General features: G+C 44.2%; 1 long non-coding RNA gene across 1 annotated transcript in view; it reads left to right on the forward strand.

The window, feature by feature from the left end:
- The first annotated feature begins 1,096 nt into the window (after positions 1–1,096).
- The window catches only part of LOC308483058, a 229,625-nt gene continuing 213,550 nt past the window's right edge, over positions 1,097–17,171 (forward strand). The window contains exon 1 of the long non-coding RNA XR_013989572.1: positions 1,097–1,283. This is a non-coding gene — a long non-coding RNA (uncharacterized lncRNA). The remainder of the gene's footprint in view (positions 1,284–17,171) is intronic.

Raw genomic sequence — 17,171 nt, forward strand, 5'->3', positions numbered from 1 at the left:
ATGCTCCAGGCCAGGAGGAACAGGAAGTTTTGACTGGCTGGACTAAATATTCCCTTGCATGTCCACTCTAGCAAAACAAGGTATGTTGTACTTGACTGCTCTCAGTGGATTACATCACACAACCACAAGATCCCATGTCAGGGTACATGTGTTCAATAGAACACTTTCAAAAGCATGAAAATACCACTTAAAACTACCTACCTTATTTCTGTTATTGTAAGTTGTTTTAAAATGTCTTTAACATTGTGTTTTAGTTGTTGTGACCCACCCTGGGACTTTAGGGTGAAGGGCAGGTAAATAATAGTAATACAGTGGTACCTCGGGTTAAGTACTTAATTCGTTCCAGAAGTCCGTTCTTAACCTGAAACTATTCTTAATCTGAAGCACCACTTTAGCTAATGGGGCCTCCCGCTGCTGCCGCGCCACTGGAGCACGATTTCTGTTCTCATCCTGAAGCAAAGTTCTTAACCCGAGGTACTATTTCTGGGTTAGCGGAGTCTGTAACCTGAAGCGTATGTGTCAGAGCTGCTTCCAGATCCTAGCTCACAGAGGATCACGCTAGCCAGCGATCATTAAATAAAAGTCTTTATTGAGTTACAGTTTCCATTCTCAAGCTGCTGCGTGCAACTCTACGTCTCATGGTTAGATCGGCGAAGCCCCATCTGAGTCTCCGCCCCTTGTACACCAACTTAATATCCTAGCCTTGCTCCACCTTTTCCACCTGACTGTTCTTCTCTGGGTCCCTCTGCCCCCCGGGGTCTCTTCCTTCCGGGATTCCTCTGACGCTGACGCTGACCCCCCTGACTCTTCTCCCTCCTTTCGGCGGGCTTTAGGACCTGGCTCCCTTTCCGGGCTGCCTACTGCGCCACCTTCCTGTGCATTTGAACTTGGCACGCGCGCCCAACCTTCCACCTTCCGTCTGACCGTTTCTTCGCTCCCCGATGGAGGTGTGGCCACTCCTGACTCGTGCCCTCCCCCCTGTTGTGAGCTGCCAGCGCTTGATCCCTGGCGCCCTTCCTCTTCCCTGCTCTCTGGCGGTGACGCTGGTCCTGATTTCCAACTGCTCCCCTCTGAGTCCCCTCTGGCTCTATCTTCCTGGGGTGTCCCCCTAGGCTCCCCCCTTGCCCTGGCCACTGGTGCTCCTTTCTGTGAATCTTCTGATTCACTGGAAAGACTCGGAGATCTCGGGTCGTCGTCATCACTCATCTTTTCTTCTGCCTCCTCTCCCTCGCTCTCTGTTTCCTCCCTTGCCCTTGCCTCTGCTCCTGAACCCCTGACAGTATGTAACCTGAAGTGTATGTAACCCGAGGTACCACTGTAAGAATAGTAACAACAACAACATAATTAAAGCTGCACAGAGATTTCTATGGTACAGAATCTGATTTAAAAGGAACTCATCTGTTCCCAGAGTACAGGCAAATGAACCAGTTTGCTTAAGAGCTGAACTCTTGCAAAGTGCAGGCTGTTGGGATGGGTTGTTTTCTGTGGGAAGACCAAGCTACAATGTAGTATGTTTCCTCACATCCTTGGATTCTGTAATAGGTTTTGCCTCACTTGTTCTAGGACTGCTCTAGGAGTAATCACACAATGTGAACAACACTTCTTCCTAAAGTGAAGCCTTTGTGAGTTGCAGATGATGATGAGAAGAGGGCTTGGCTCACTGCACGTCAGCAGTTACAATTGCCACTAACTGGAGTTAGTGTTTTCTATAGTTGCACCCCTGCAACAATACATTTAAAAAGCTGTAGAATATTAATCAGCCCAAGGCTTGGTTGAAGAGGAACGTTTTTGCCTGGTGCCTAAATATGTATAATGAAGGCACCAGATAAACCTCCCTGGGGAGAGCATTTCATAAATGAGAAGCCACTACAGAGAAGGCCCATTCTTGTGTTCCCACCCTCTGGACGTCTCATGGATGAGGCACATGAAGAAGGACCTCAGATGATGATTGGAGAGTCTGGGTTGGCTTATATGGGAAGAGGCAGTCCTTGAGGTATTGTGGTCCTGAGCCATTTAAGGCTTTATAGGTCAAAACCAGCACTTTGAATTGGGCCTGGAAGTTAATTGGCAGTCAGTGCAGTCAGGCCAGAACTGGTGTAAAACTGTCTTGTCCCAGCAAACAACCTGGCCACTGAATTCTACACCAGCTGAAGCTTCCAAACCATCTTCAGAGGCAGCCCTGCATATAATGTGTTGCAGTAATCTAACCTAGAGGTTACCAGAGCATAGACAACAGAAGTTAGGCTATCCTTGTCCAGATAGGGGCACAACTGAGCCACCAGCTGATGGAAGGCACTCTGTACTGAGGCCACCTGAGCCCCAAGTGACAGCAAAGGTACCCCAATCTACATATCCATTCCTTCAGAGGGAGTGCAACCCCATCAAGAGCCATCTCACCCATCTAGTACTATTTTAAGAGTGATCATTCATGTTGTGCTTGTGATCATAGGTTGGTCCCTAGATTGAACCAGCAGGGCTCCTCTTACATTCTCACTCCCCTTCTTCCTTTAGCTTGCTTTTGAAGAACCCACCATGCTCTTCGCAGTACAATTTGGCAATAATTATTTCCTTCCTCGAGCCAAATATAAAAAGCTCCCACTTTCCTCAAGCCCGTCACTTTATGGCACACGCCCCAAATAGAAGAGACACTAACAGGGCTATTGTCAGCTCCTGTTATCAGTGGGATAGTACATTAAATTCTGTTTTATTTATGGGAATGCTGTGTGTAATAACTTATTCCCAAACACTGAATGACAAAAGAACCTCTCTAAGTGTGTGCTGCTCTCTTTCTTTCTTTCTTTCTTTCTTTCTTTCTTTCTTTCTTTGCTAGCATGTCATAAATGATGATGCAACTACACAGAAATTTGCAAAAGGAGGGTGGTAGTTCAGTGGTAGAGTCCTATCCCCAAATATGCAGCTAGAACTGGAAAGAACTGGGGAGAGGAAACTGCTTTATTTCAAGGCAGGCCATTGGTCATTGCTGCAGATCTCCAGCACATTTTTCTGTCCTCTCTGGAGATGTCAGGTATTGAACCTGGAATGTATCTGCATGCAAAGGACATGCTCTACTCCTGGATTACTGCTCTTCTGCCTGAGCTTGATGGGCAGTACAGTGGTACCTTGGGTTACAGACGCTTCAGGTTACAGACGCTTCAGGTTACAGACTCCTCTAACCCAGAAGTAGTACCTCGGGTTAAGAACTTTGCTTCAGGATGAGAACAGAAATCACACGACGACGGCACAGCGGCAGCAGGAGGCCCCATTAGCTAAAGTGGTATCTCAGGTTAAGGACAGTTTCAGGTTAAGAACGGAACTCCGGAATGAATTACGTTCTTAACCTGAGGTACCACTGTATAAGGCAACTTCCTACTTTCCCCAAAAATGGTGGTTCCTGGATAGATATTATTAGATTGTGAAGAAGTTAAGTGCAGGTTAGCTTGATTCATACTTGTTGCTTTTCATTGGCAAAGGTGGTGTAACCTACTCCTTAATTCAAGAGGCATTAGGGTGGACTGTGACCAGGATTCCCTGGCTGCTTGGTGACACACTTCATTCTCATGTCTCACATTCCATAATGAGTCTGTGAAATTAAGCTTTGAGCATTAATCCTTATATTTGTTCATATATGAAATGATAGAGGTTGCATGGAAATGCCTGAAGAGGGTCTCAGTGATTTGCTAAACAAATCACACATACCTTGGTATTTTTTCTCCCAAAGATGGACTGTGTTTGTGTACTGTCTTCAGTGCTTTCCCTCCAAAGCAATTCCTAATATTACATTATGTCAAGGATTGCCAATGTGGTGCCTTTGGGAGCTGGTGTGCCTCCTAGGACCTCCTAAGATGCTTGCAAAAAATAAATAACCTTCAAAAATCCACCATACAAAAGTGACTGGTTCAGATCCTGCTTGAATGGGCTTAAAGTTGCCTACGTTGAACAAAGCCCACCTTTCACTGGATGTCAGCATTGAGACCCACAGGCATCATCCATGCCAACCACCCAATCCTACAACAATGCACAGGCACAGTGGGAGACAGCTATAACCTTCAGATCCTGCTTGTAGGCATCTCGTTAGACATTGAGGGAAAGTGGGTTCAGAGTGAGATGTAGCTCTGATCCAGCAGGGCTCTTCTCATTTTCTCATGTTCTCAAGTGAATTATTAGACATGCATTCTCAGATTGATGCCAGCCATGAACGTTGCTAGTTTATATTAATTGTAAAATTGATTATGATGGATATGTTTCCATAAATAAGCAACTAATGCATTATATTCCAGATTCACCAGGGAGAAGAAATGTATCTTTTATTTCCCACCTATCTAACCTGCATTTTAAAAACCAGAGAATCAAGAAGGATTGGAGAAATAAATTCTAAATGGTGAATGCAAAAATATAAAAGCAGCAAAAATTATATCGGTTGATCTTCCACTTAGGATTTTCTGACATGCACCATTCTAAGAATCATGGTCTGAATGCCCTCACAATCTCTCTCTCTCTCTCTCTCTCATATCAAACAGCTGGTTATGAATCACCCTCCCACTATCTTTAAATGGATGATCAATAGAATATTTCCCCATAAAACATTTAGTTTGAAATCTGATTTTAAGTGCATTAGAGGGGGTTTTTGCACACCAAATGAGTGAATGTCATAATACATTGTCATCAAATATGAAGGAAATACAGCTCAGACGAATTGTCATATTTATTTATGAGTCCATAAAAACACATTGTGAAAGTCTTGGCACATTTTTTGGGGGAAGCCAGTTTGAACTTGGATGAAAAGTTAAAAGCCTTAAAGGCGATATGGCCCTGATTTATTATTGGAATGTTTTTAATTGCAGTTGCAACGAGTCACAGGTATAAAAGAGGTTCTGCTTTTAATGGCCGTGCCTCTTGTGAGGGTTTCCTGCTTCTTTAAAAATGATATACTTCCAAGATATTTCCTACCACTACCCTATTGATTTGGCAAGATTTACTGTAGATTAGTGTGCCTAGGGTGTGGAAACCCAAGTGGTCCCAGCTTCCCAAGAGTAGGGGCCTGTGGGAGATGCTCTATATATCCAGAAAGGTCCCACCTTCAGTGTAACGCATGTGTTGGAAAAACAACATGAGAGCAGTAAAGGATAATCCTTGGCTAAAAGAAAATCTGATTTCTTTGGGGATGTTTCCAAAATTCTCAACAAAACTTATCCCCAATTCTGGGAGCTTCATGTAAGCTGGTATTGCATCTGATGTGCAATGGCAGCATATGTGTTGCGGGAACAAAGGCACACAGTTGTTGGGATATATCTAGTGAAGTCACTGCATTCACAGAATGACTTCTGCTTGCACAACAGAACTTCCCCTCCCTTCCCATGTAACATCCCCCCAAATCTGTTCCAGAGTGTTGAGGAATCACACAGAGGAGATTCGAGAGGCTGTGGGAATGCACAGGGGGAGGAGAGAAATGAGAATTTCCATTGCACAAGTGGAAGTCGTCCTACACGTGTGATGACTTTGTTGGATACAACCAGTACCAGTGCTATTTTATTATTATTTTTTAGAAAAAGAGGTGCTGGAACTCACTATGAATGCCTCCCCTTTTCTCTTATAATGGCAATAGCACCTACCTGAGAGGTGATGGAACTGAGTTCCGGTGATTTCTGACTGGGGAAAAAGCCCTGGATACAACCCAATGTATTCAATGCCACTTCTTGCCTGGCCCTCAACTGACTTTAGCTATCCAGAAATGGGATGTTGAGTTTTCAGCAGAAAGTTCATTAACAGCTACCATTCTAGGTGCTGTGGCAGAGAAACGGCAAAATCTGATGAGAAGAATTATTAGAAACAGCAAGTCTCATAAGGCCATTATTTTAATCTATAGAAGGCTTAGCCAATGTAGAACATTCTTTTTAAATTGTAGAACATTCTTTTTCTAAATTGTATTTATTGGGTTTTGAATAACGTATAGGAGGATGGGGGGGGGGGGAGAACCGTGATCCCAAAAGGGTACCCAAGTCCTTTACAGCCAGAGAAAGCATCATGAATTAGTCTTGCATAGCAAAGAATTTACCATGCTTACAGAAAGTTATGTGTTTGTCTATCACTACAGGTGTGGCAAATGAACTAATAAATTACCACTGTCACAGCCTTTGCTCATCCTAATAGGTTCATGCAATCTTATTGAGTTCCCATCTAAATTCAGGCTTTATTCTGATTGCATTTACAGGATCCAGACCAGAGGAACGCCTCTACCATGTACCTCCTTCTTTGTAAGTGAAATAAAACCATACCATTTTACAAAGCATTTTCCTGATGTTATTGGTCTACAACTCCCAATATCTTTTAGCACTGACCATATGGGCTGGGACTGATGGGACTTGAGGTGCAGGCCATCATACTGGCTACCCGATAAAGTGTTGACATTTTGACGGTGGTGTGCCACTCTGGCTGCCCCAACACACTGTGGGTGTTGGAAGTGTCAGGACAAAGGCGGATCGAGGGGAATGCAAACAGTTTGGTCACACCAGGCATGGAGCTTCTAGGGTGCTGTAGCAAGACCACAATTATGACATCCAATGGAAGGCTCGGGGTGTGCTGGATGTCACACAGGGTGCCACTGAAATTTGAGACACCAAGGTCTGCCACTGTGTTGGGATGCAACTGAGCTTGTATTAAGGCTGATGGGTTTTGCATGGGGAGAGAGAGAGTGTGTGTGTCTTTCCAACTTAACCTGTACTGACCCTCCTTCTGATGCTTTCAGGGTTGCTGACCTTATTGCCTCTTGCCGCTTCTTCTTGATCCCACCTTGGGAGAGGAGATGTCTTTCCTTTGTCTTGCCTGCAGAGATGAAAAAGAAAGCATGGCGCTTTGCATAGCCAATGTGGTTTGAAAAGGTCCTAGTTCTTTCTATCAAGCATGTATTTCCTATAATAATCTTAGCTTCCTTATGTTTATACCCAAAGTCTCAGTGTGATTGCTTTCAGGGTAAAAGCATGCTCCAGGCAGGGATTCGTAGTTAAGCTCAACTTCTGCTGATGCACATAAACTCCAGATGCTAACAGTGGGCATTGGATAAGGTGCAGAAAAGTACGAGTAAAATGATCAGAAGTAGAGAAATTCCAATTCAACCCTCTGTTGAATTGGAACAAATGTCAATCCGTGGAAAACTTTATCTTTTGGACCGGTCCTAAAATATCTCCTAATCCCTCTTACCTTTCACAGTGGGTGGCTTTGTGGCATGGCACCTACAGATCACAGGTTGCTGACATTGCTCAGACATTAATGGACTGCAACTCCCATAAGGCCTTGACCATTGCCAAGCTGGCCAGAAATGAAGGGAGATGGAAGTGCTGCAGCAGGTCTTCTGCCCTTGCATTAAAAAGACAAAGAAATATTGTCTTTTGAAATATCTTCAGATTCATATTTCCAATTTGATCTTAGAACATCACCTCCTCCAAAACTGTGCCCTGGATTTCTCCTTGACTGACAAGCCACCACAGATTATTTCTCCTATTAAATCGAAATTGGTGTCATATACTACTTCAATGAGTTACCTTATCTAAGAGATTTGGCCTTCTTAGTTCTCATTCTCCACAATTAAAACACTTTATCACCATAATCACATGTGCCTTGTTGACATCCCATATATTCTTGGTGAGGTCTTCCCCACCCACACAGTGCCTTTTCTAGCATAGATTTCATCAGCTGGCAATAGCTGTTGAGAGAAGGCAAAATAATCAGACAGGTTCCACAAATAAGCCATCTTATACTCCTGTTTGTCAAAACAATTAGTGTTCGTTGTGGGTTTATTCAGTTAGATCTGCAGTGACTGATCACTATAAATTATGTATTAAGGTCGTCCACATATACTTGTTTATTCATGCATAGACCTGAAGAATTTCCACCTTCTCCATGCAAAAATACACACAGAAACAAACAAAAATACTCTAAACCTGAATGCAAAAAAAGCCCATTCTCTGGATCAAAAATCTACTTTGTTCTCTGCAGGAATTTTCACTCCAAGATTATATTCTTAAATTTCAGATCCTTTGAATCTTCTCTTCCATCTCTTGCTGCATAATTGCCCCTGCTGCCCCTCCCTTTTAGAAAAAAATTAAAGCCCACAGAATGACACTTTAAATGCTCAGTTTGAATTCAACCATTGTTTTATTTCCCCCTCCATTTTGGAAAGGTGCCGTTTAAAAAACCTGTCTGTCAACACACTCAGTAAATTGCCTTTTAAATTAAAACTCATTGCCCAAACTAATTCTTGGTGATGTTGCAAACAAAATTAAAGATTGCATGTAGAATCTAAGCCATCGTTTAAAAAGAAAAGGAACATTCATTTCTAATAGCAGGGATTTCTCTCCCCTGCCCGCAGCAAAACTGTTGCAATGAAATACAAATTTGAAGTTTGTGGGAGTAATTTGTGCCTAAGTGTCTATTTAAACAGGAATTGTTTCAACCAATGTACAAGTAGATTGGGGAAAATGGGGTTTCTGTGACCTCTAAAACCTGTTTGTTTGTTTGTTTTTTATGTCTTTCCTGAAAATAGTTCACAACATGTTTTGAAGGCATCTAGAAAGTCAAAACTATTTCCCCATGAAATGGAGAGCAGAACCCAAGAAGCCATTAATGCAAGGTTTATGCCAATGTTTACAACTCACCAAGAAAGAGCTTGCAAGGATTTTTTGACAGGCAATTTCCATCCCCTCCAGCCTGCTATGTGAGACGAAAGGGATTCAGCATAAGCAGTTGTGGAATTGCAAAGCAAGAAAAGAAGACATGATTTCTGATCCTACACACACACACACAATCAAAAGGGAGGGGTAGGGTGGGTGTTGTTTTAGTTAAAACAGGAAGAAGTTGAGTAGTATTCTACAAAGTTGCACAGATTTTGTATAGAAACATAGTTTAAAACACCAGGTGCCAATGGGTTATTTAAAATGGTTACCATACTGCAACTGATGAAGCAGGCTCTAGTCAACAAAAGCTTATACACATATTTAGTCTTTTATGATGCAATAAGACTCTTGTTTCTTGCTGCAACAGAGTAACACAGCTGCCTCTCTGGAACTGACACTGTGGTACTCGCGCCAATGTATACACATAGATTATGGCGTGGTGGGGGGAATTGCTAAAGGGCTGTAAAAGAGAGTGCTTAATTGCAAAAGGCCATCTTATAAAGCAACCCACGGCTGCCGGACACCATCCAGGTAATTAATCCTTTTTTCACCCCTATACTTTTTAATTAAGGAATGTACTGATTTGCATTATCTAAACCACAAAATTGATTTTTCATTTTCTCGTCCGTGGAATGATGTCTTGGGTGTCAGGATTCTCATTTGTTTGTAAAGACCAGAGCAAGAGAAATAAATTAATGTACTGTATTAAAAGCAGGGAGGTGGACAGAGACTTGCCAATGATTCAAGGTAGAGAGCCATTAACACAGACATATTCTTGAGGTTTGAACAACCTTTTCATTTCAGCTGTGCTCGGAGCATTCAGGAAGTGTGTCAAGAGCTTATATATTATATATTTTATTATATATGATATATCTAGATATATATACACAGATATAGTTGATGTACATTTTTAAATGGTCTGACATATAAAAGCATACATAAAAATTGCTGAGCCAAATGATTTAGAACAAGTCATTTTATTTCACTATAATTAATGTACTCTTCCCACTAGGGATTTATGCAATTAAATAATTAGCCATAATGTCACCCAAGGGTGTTCTTAATGACTTTTCGTATACATTTGTCTCTGTTAACAATAACTCAGCCTTATCAAGCTGATATTTTCCAGGGGAAACCTTTATTTTCTTTGTCTTTAAAAAAAAATTAAAGAAAAAAAAAGATTAGTCAGTTTTCTACTTTTAAGTTTGATTTGAAGCTTATTTCCACTCTTTTCAAAGAGTACAGATAGACCTTTAGGGGATCTAGTTGAGGTTTTCTATTTCTATTATTAAAGTACGTTAATAGCTATATAACATTATAGACCAACTTCTGCAAAAAGGGGGAAATGATTATTATTTTTAAAGGGAGTATTCATGGAATCAAAATGAAATTTCAGCTGCTGTTTGAGTGTAATCAGAACTACTCTTATGTCATAGACTCATAGAATTGTAGAGTTGTCAGTGTTTTAATATCCTGACTCGGACAGAAAAAGCAATGAAGACATTGTCACATGAGCATTTTATTATTATTAGAAAATCAACTACTGTAACTCTCTTGATGGCTTCATTCCAATTCACAGGGCTTCAAAATTACTGTGCTCTGGGCTGTTTCACACATAACACAACACAACAAATGTACTGTGCATCTACGCACAATAAAAAAATAGACCTAACCCCTATTTTCTCTGGTGCTTACCCATACAATGTGTGCATCTTCAAATGCTTATTAGTTGCGTTCACACATTGCTGCATTTTGGTGTAGAGCAACAACAACAACAAAGTTTTAAAATGAAACACCTGAAAAGACCCTAAATCACATTGATAGAAATGTTGCTAAGATTAATTCAGAGAGAGAGAAGAAATATCACCTTTATGAAGGCTGAGTAATGTCCACAATTCATTATATTAGTTTTCAGACTAAAAATCAGATTCTTTTTCTTTTTAACGACCCAAGGGGAGAGGAAATTGCAAAGCTTTCAGTTGTGGACCCTAATGTGGCATAGTTTTGGACTGGGAATAGGGAAACATGAGTTCAAATCTCCACTCTGCCATGATGTTCACTGAGTGACTAAGGATCAATCACTATTTCTTAGTTCACCCAGTTTCAGAAGCCTTCTTTAAAAAAAGAGATAGGATTTTTATTTTTACTTTGTCATGAGGATGGAGAAAGTCATGTACATGAGCTCCTTGGGAGAAGAGCAAGGTTTATACATAGTTAACCCTCCATCTCTTTTTTCCTTTTCTTTTCTTTTCTCTTTCTTTTCGCAATGCCATGTGACCTTCATCACATCCACACCCCAGTTTGCTCATCATGAATCAAACACCTCCTTCACTCTCTGAATGCAGGACAGGAGCAGTTCATTTTTACTTTCCAAATTACAGAAAAGTTTAGCTTTTTGTTAGGTCTGTTCTGTGTTTCATGTGGAAGAATGATGGGATACAAATATGATGAATCAACGCCTTTTTTTATAAACCATTTTGCTGTGAAGCTCACTGGGGCACCTTGGGCCAGTCACTGCCTCTCAGCCTAACCTACCTCACAGGGCTGTTGTGTGGATAAAAGGGGGTGGGACTAGGGTTGGGAAGGCCTAGGCTCATCAAAGTCTTGAAGCTCACCAGGGGATCTTGGTCCGGTGACCCTCTCTTGGCCTTGTCTACCTCACAGGGTTGTGGTCAGGATAAATGGGGGAGGTCAGAGAACCATGTACACCACCTTGCACTCCTTGTAGAAAAAGTGGGGCTTTAAATTATAAATGCTGGTAACTTTGCCTCAGCTCCTACTGTTGATGGTAGCTGAGAGATTGGAAGTCATCACCATAAGGCCTTCCCACCAGAATGAGTTTTACTGGGAAAACAGTAAGATAAGAGGAGCCTGTTGGATCAGCCCAATGGCCCATCTAGCCCTTCATCCTATTATCCTATTATCATGTGACCAAGCAGATACCTGGAGGGGGGAACCTACAGGGGGAGCAGGTCCCCCCCTGCTGCCCCCAGGTCAGGGGGTGGGCTCTGAAAAACCAGTTGCTGGCTATGAGGGAAGTTTGTTGTTTAGAATAGCTTTGCAAGGGCATTTGAAATGCAATGGTTGATTTAGAACTTAATAACCACTGGCTGCAGAAGAACTTGCTTTTTTGTGGTGGGGGTGGGGAGGTTATAAAAGACCAGAAAGCAGAAGGGACTCCAAAGGCCCTCAGCACAGTGGGGAAGAGAACTAGCAGGCTCACAGTCCCCAGTTTGCAAAGTTTGCAACTGAGTGAGAGATGCATTAGCAGAGATTTCTACCTGACTGAGCGTATTCCATCCCCTGCAGAAACAGGTTGACTCTGTTTATTCCCCCTCTTTGGCTTGTGGGAGAAGCGGGAGGGAGGAGAGAGTCCTCTCCCGCTGCTGCTCTAATCTATATCTAAAAGCTGTTTGATCAGATTTCCGGATTCACTCGCGGCTCTCTAGCGCCACCCTTAGAGAATGCGCGCAACTTCCATTGCTTTTCTGTTTGGTTTCCTGGGTCCCTCCACACACACACACGCACACTTGACTTTTAAGTTATTATATTTGCCTTCGCACATCAACCACTTCAGAGGGGGAGGCTTTGTGCCTTATTAGCTGATCCAAAAGAACAGCAAGGCGTAGCAGGAAGAATCCGAAGAGGGAGAAAAGGCTGACTTCTTTTCCTCCTCTGCCGTTCAAAACCTGTTGCAAGCGACTCTCTCTCTCCCTGTTGGGGTGGGTTTGGTCACACCCGAAGAATCGGAGGAACTGTGAACAGGCAGACGAGATCCGCTGCAGCGAGTCACAAAGGGATGTGCAACCAGAACCCGGTGTGGTTGCAAAACAAGGGAATATCCGTGGCGTTGCTCGTTTTACAACGGAGAGGTTAGAAAAAGATAACAGACGACATGCCTGCCCCTACCCACCGCCTCCCGCGACCCTTGATAACACACACTCCAGAATAACGCCTGGTTCGCTCTGGTTACGGGTACACGTGAAGAGTGAAAACTTCAGAATCACTTCTGATTACGAAGCTTACTCCGAAATAACTTGTGCTTTTCTTTGATACGCATACATTTAAAAGGCTCCTAAAGAACGCCTGGATTTTTGGATTTTTGTTTTGTTTTATACCTTCACATAGAGGCATAAAACAAATTAGCCTCCAATTAGCTTAAGGTATCGTACATAAGAAGAGAAGACTCCGGGATCACTCCGGGATTTTCTTTTACATAAACCGAGAGCGAGGGAAACTCTAATAAGGATTTTCTTAAATGCAAATAAAAACACACATATTCAGATGCGTGCGCGTGTGAGTATTAAATGCGCGCGCACCCCCCCAAACCCAGGTACGACAGAGAGAGAGAAGGCGGGGGACGAGGAATGTCCCCTTCGGTGCCAAGATCTCACATCGGTGGCCAACGGGCAGCGTCGTATCAAGTTGAATGGTTCAACGAGGGCCTTCCCATTTGTTAATTGATGCAATTACACCCCAGTGGCAATGGGCAGCCTGGTCTCTGGGCAGCCATCAATCATTCTCTCCTTGATCTGTCAGTGCCTCCTCTCTGCGGCTCTCCGCCGCCTCCCCTGGTGCTTCGCTGGGTTCCTGCTTATGCGAGGCCATTTCCAGATTCTGGTGGGGAGGGTCCCTTAGGAGCCCCGGATTTACACTGGACGAGATGCTCGGAAAAAGGAGGGCTGGTCCGGTGGGATCTAAGAGGGAGGGCGAGAGCAGAATAGAGGAGGAAGTCTCGTCTCTTCCCTCAACGCCCCAGCTAGGTCCTATTTGTCTGTTTCTGTCTGCCCCCACCCCCGGGGGAGGGAAAAAAAATAAGGGTGGGGGGACGAGCTGTTTATAGAAGGGTTTCAACTAATCATTTACCATACGGTCACAGACCCGTTCAGAGAAGGGTTTCTTTTCTGCCCTATTTTGAATTTTGGGATTTCTTGGGGACTAGCAAAAGGCAGAGAACTTTATTGAAAGTTCTTAAAACCCCGTGTGTATTTGTGTCTATTGGAAATATTCTGTGCCCCTTAAACAAAGGCGTCCCTTTTTAACCGGGCAGGAGAATATAAGTATTTTGAAGGTGCATAATCTGGCCCAGAAAGGGCAAAGTATATTTCGAGGTGAGCGAGAAGTGTCCCACATGTTAAGATATGGGAGGCAGTATATGTTAGTGACAGAGTCCATACACTGAGGAGGGGGGCTTGCCCCCTTCCCTCCTCTGGCGCCACCCATGGTGAGTCCCCATGTTAGAAGAGGCGCTCCTTTCCGTGCCAGGGTGAAAGGGAGAGGTCCCTTCTAAAACTCTATCTGGGTATGAGGTAGGCAGCTAGCAACTAAGACCAGTCTCGAACTTCAGCTCCCATCGCCTGTGGTCACTGACCACGCTGGCTGGGGGTCCAAGAGTATATGGAGGGCCACAGGTGAGCCACACCTGAAACACACACGCCAAAACCCCAACTATTTTTTTATTCGTATTCCAAAGTGGGCATTGGTGAACTGAGTCAATCAATTAACCGTAAAACAGATTAATCCATTGGATTAATTATTGAAAGGCATGGCAGTCCCGATTCTCCCAGTTCCTATCCCCTCTCTCAAACACGCTGATCCAATGCATGCTTACTCAGAAATAAGTGCCCTCCGGCCCTTCCCATTGAATTCAGTTGCACTTACTCCCAAGTAAGCGTGCATAAGGTTCCATGGCGTCCTACAGCTCAACACCGTAGAATGCATGTCCACCCAGGAGGAAGGTCCATTGAGTGGAACTTCGCTGACCGTGCATCGCACCCCGCGGATGCTCGGGATCCAGGAAGTCTGGTGCCACTCTAGAATCACCTGCTGCACCATTTCCCTGTTTGGAAACCTAGCTCATAAAACGTGGATCCCTTGTTTAGGAAAGACGAGTCAATGATAAGAGCGGGGGAGAGAAATACGTTGAAATCATTTGTGCACTGACGGCCGACAACGGGGGAAAATAATTTCTTTTACAGTAATATAATCATCACACGCCAATAAAAGTTGCGTCTTTTTACAGCCAGGTTAAATACGCATCTTCCAGGTGGTCGACGGATTGATCCAGAAGATCATAAAGTGCGTGTGGGTTGCCTGAGGGTGGAGGAGAGAGAACACAGCCTCGTTTGGAAAGGCTGCAGCAATACAAAGTTTCTGGCTGGAGGGACTACTGAAGCCCTCCATTAACTTTAGGATAGAGCAATTCCTGTGCATATATGTTCAGAGGTAAGCCCCATTGAGTACAATGAGTACCAGGCAAGTTTGCGTATGTTTTGAGACTTTTTTGTTATTGTGTGTGTTTAGATGGGGGGGGGGGCGTGTTAAGGAGAAAACCTTAAGAGTGGAGATTTAAAAAGGAGATGGGATAGTAATTCTTGCGCCATCAATATACAGGTCTTTATAAAGAGCAACCCGCGCAAAAAAGGGGCTTCTCGCAATTTACCAACCATATTTCGACCGGAAGAGGAGAAGAGAACGGGTAGGCGAGGGATGACTATGAGCAAAGAGTTTCACCGTGATCCTCTATTATTACAGTCTGACCCCTTCTCCTTTATTTAGCTATGGGTCCAGCAGGGAAAGGAGTGCTTGTGCAAAGGGGATTCCTACGCCCCCACTGTAGGGCCTACAGGGTGACAACGGCAGGCGACGAAGTTACTAAGGATTCTGGGTGCCCATGGGGTGGCCATGGGGTTGGGGACAGGTAAGCGAGTTATACTGATTGGGGAAATGGTCTTCCTGATCTGTCATTGGACCAATGAGCTCATCCCATGTTGATGTGAGGAGTGGAAAGGAGGAAAGAAAATCAGGTCGCGATCCTGTAGGCATTTTAGCTGGCGCTAAAGCCCATTTAACTCAACTGAGTTGAACATGCCTAGGACTGAGATTAGGATTGGACCTCATAGGACGGGTATAGAGTGGTAAACAGCAGCTCCCGAGAGTTCATTTGTTCCTGTGGGGTGAGTGGGGGAGCCCCCTAGGGGAAGCAAGTGTGTTTCCCTAGGTGGTGGTGAAGGAGACGTGGTGTTTCTTCCCGCTGGTGGCGATGGCGCTGCAGTGGAGGAACGTAAAGGTGAATTCTGTCCTTTTGTGTTCTCAAATCTGGGTTTGGGTTGTGTGACAAGAGAGAGGGGAGGGGAGAGGTATGGGAAAGCAAATAAATGAACAGCAACAACAAGAACTAGAGATTTATAGAGGGAGATATTTAACCCTTTCCCAGCAGGGACGGACAAGAATGAAGCTGCCCGTTTGTTTCACAGCAGAGGCACGATGAAGTCCTTTCCTGCGGTGATACATAGCAATTGTAATAGTTGTAATAGTTAATAATAATAATAATAATATATTCCAAAAGAAACCAAGCAAATAAACTAAGCTGTGGGAGAGAAAGGTTGTGTGAGCATGCATGTCTAATATTGTTGTTGTTTTGTTTTTGTTTTTTGCGGGGGCATCCCATGAATCCGTTTCCAACACAAACGGGTAGCAAAAGAGCGAGTAAGTTTAAGAATGCACCAGAACTCTTCCTTGGGCTGGGTGGCGCAAGCGGGAACTGGGAGTAAAGGAAACCGCGGGGAAGCTGGTTTGTCATGGAAGTCATCGCTTCTGCCTTGGTCGACAACAATGCACTTTTGTTGTATAGGCAGAAAGGGGCGTGGTTAGGGGCGGGCCTGAAGGGCGCCTGCACTTTCGAATTGACCACACGACTGCTTGTCATTACCTTCTGCAAAAAAAGAAAAGAAAAAAGAGGCAAGGTTAGGGCTCTGCCTTTAAATTTGACGTGCACAGAGGCCCCGTTCACGGAATAAATAACAACAACAATAACAACAATAATGTCAGATACAAACAAGGGCGCCTTTTAAGATGCTCAGCGCGAGGCTCAGGATTGGCACGAAGAACTCAGGATTACTTATGACGTCACTCGGCTCCGCTGGCTGGGGAGCGGCGCGCGAAAGGACTCGAACGGGAACAGAAAAACAATGCACAAGCGAACTCTTCCACGGCTTGCCAGCTTTGACGTTTCCTTCCCACCCACCTACTCCGGGCACCCCTCCACCACCATCATCACCAATTTCTTTTCAACATCCTCCTCTCCCCTCCCCCCCCCGCCTCTCCAACGAAACTCGTCCTCTGTTGAGCTGTTCTCCCCCTCCATAGATTCTATCTATCTATCCATCTATAAATGATCTATATCTATATTTATAGCCCCCCTCTCTTTCCAAGAAGCATCAGGATGAGGAGGGGGCGGGCGGGGAGCTCCGGCGGAGGCTGCGAGCCTCTTTTCCGCAGATGCCCGCTTGCAATCATTTATAATTCACGTGTGTAGAGAGGGAGGGCGGGGCGGGGGGGGGTGTTGCGAAGAGAAGAAATAAAAAATAATCCATCGCAATCCTGCTCGTAATTGATCGTCATCAAGAGGCAGCGTGGGGATGGGGGTGTGAAAAGGTGGGTCGGGAGGGAAGGAGGGGGAGGACTCAGTGGCGAAGGATTTGGGGAGGGGGGGAGAAAGGGGGG

Source organism: Podarcis pityusensis (genome assembly GCF_964106645.2).
Source record: "Podarcis pityusensis genome assembly, chromosome: 8".
Classification (NCBI taxonomy): Eukaryota; Metazoa; Chordata; class Lepidosauria; order Squamata; family Lacertidae; genus Podarcis; species Podarcis pityusensis.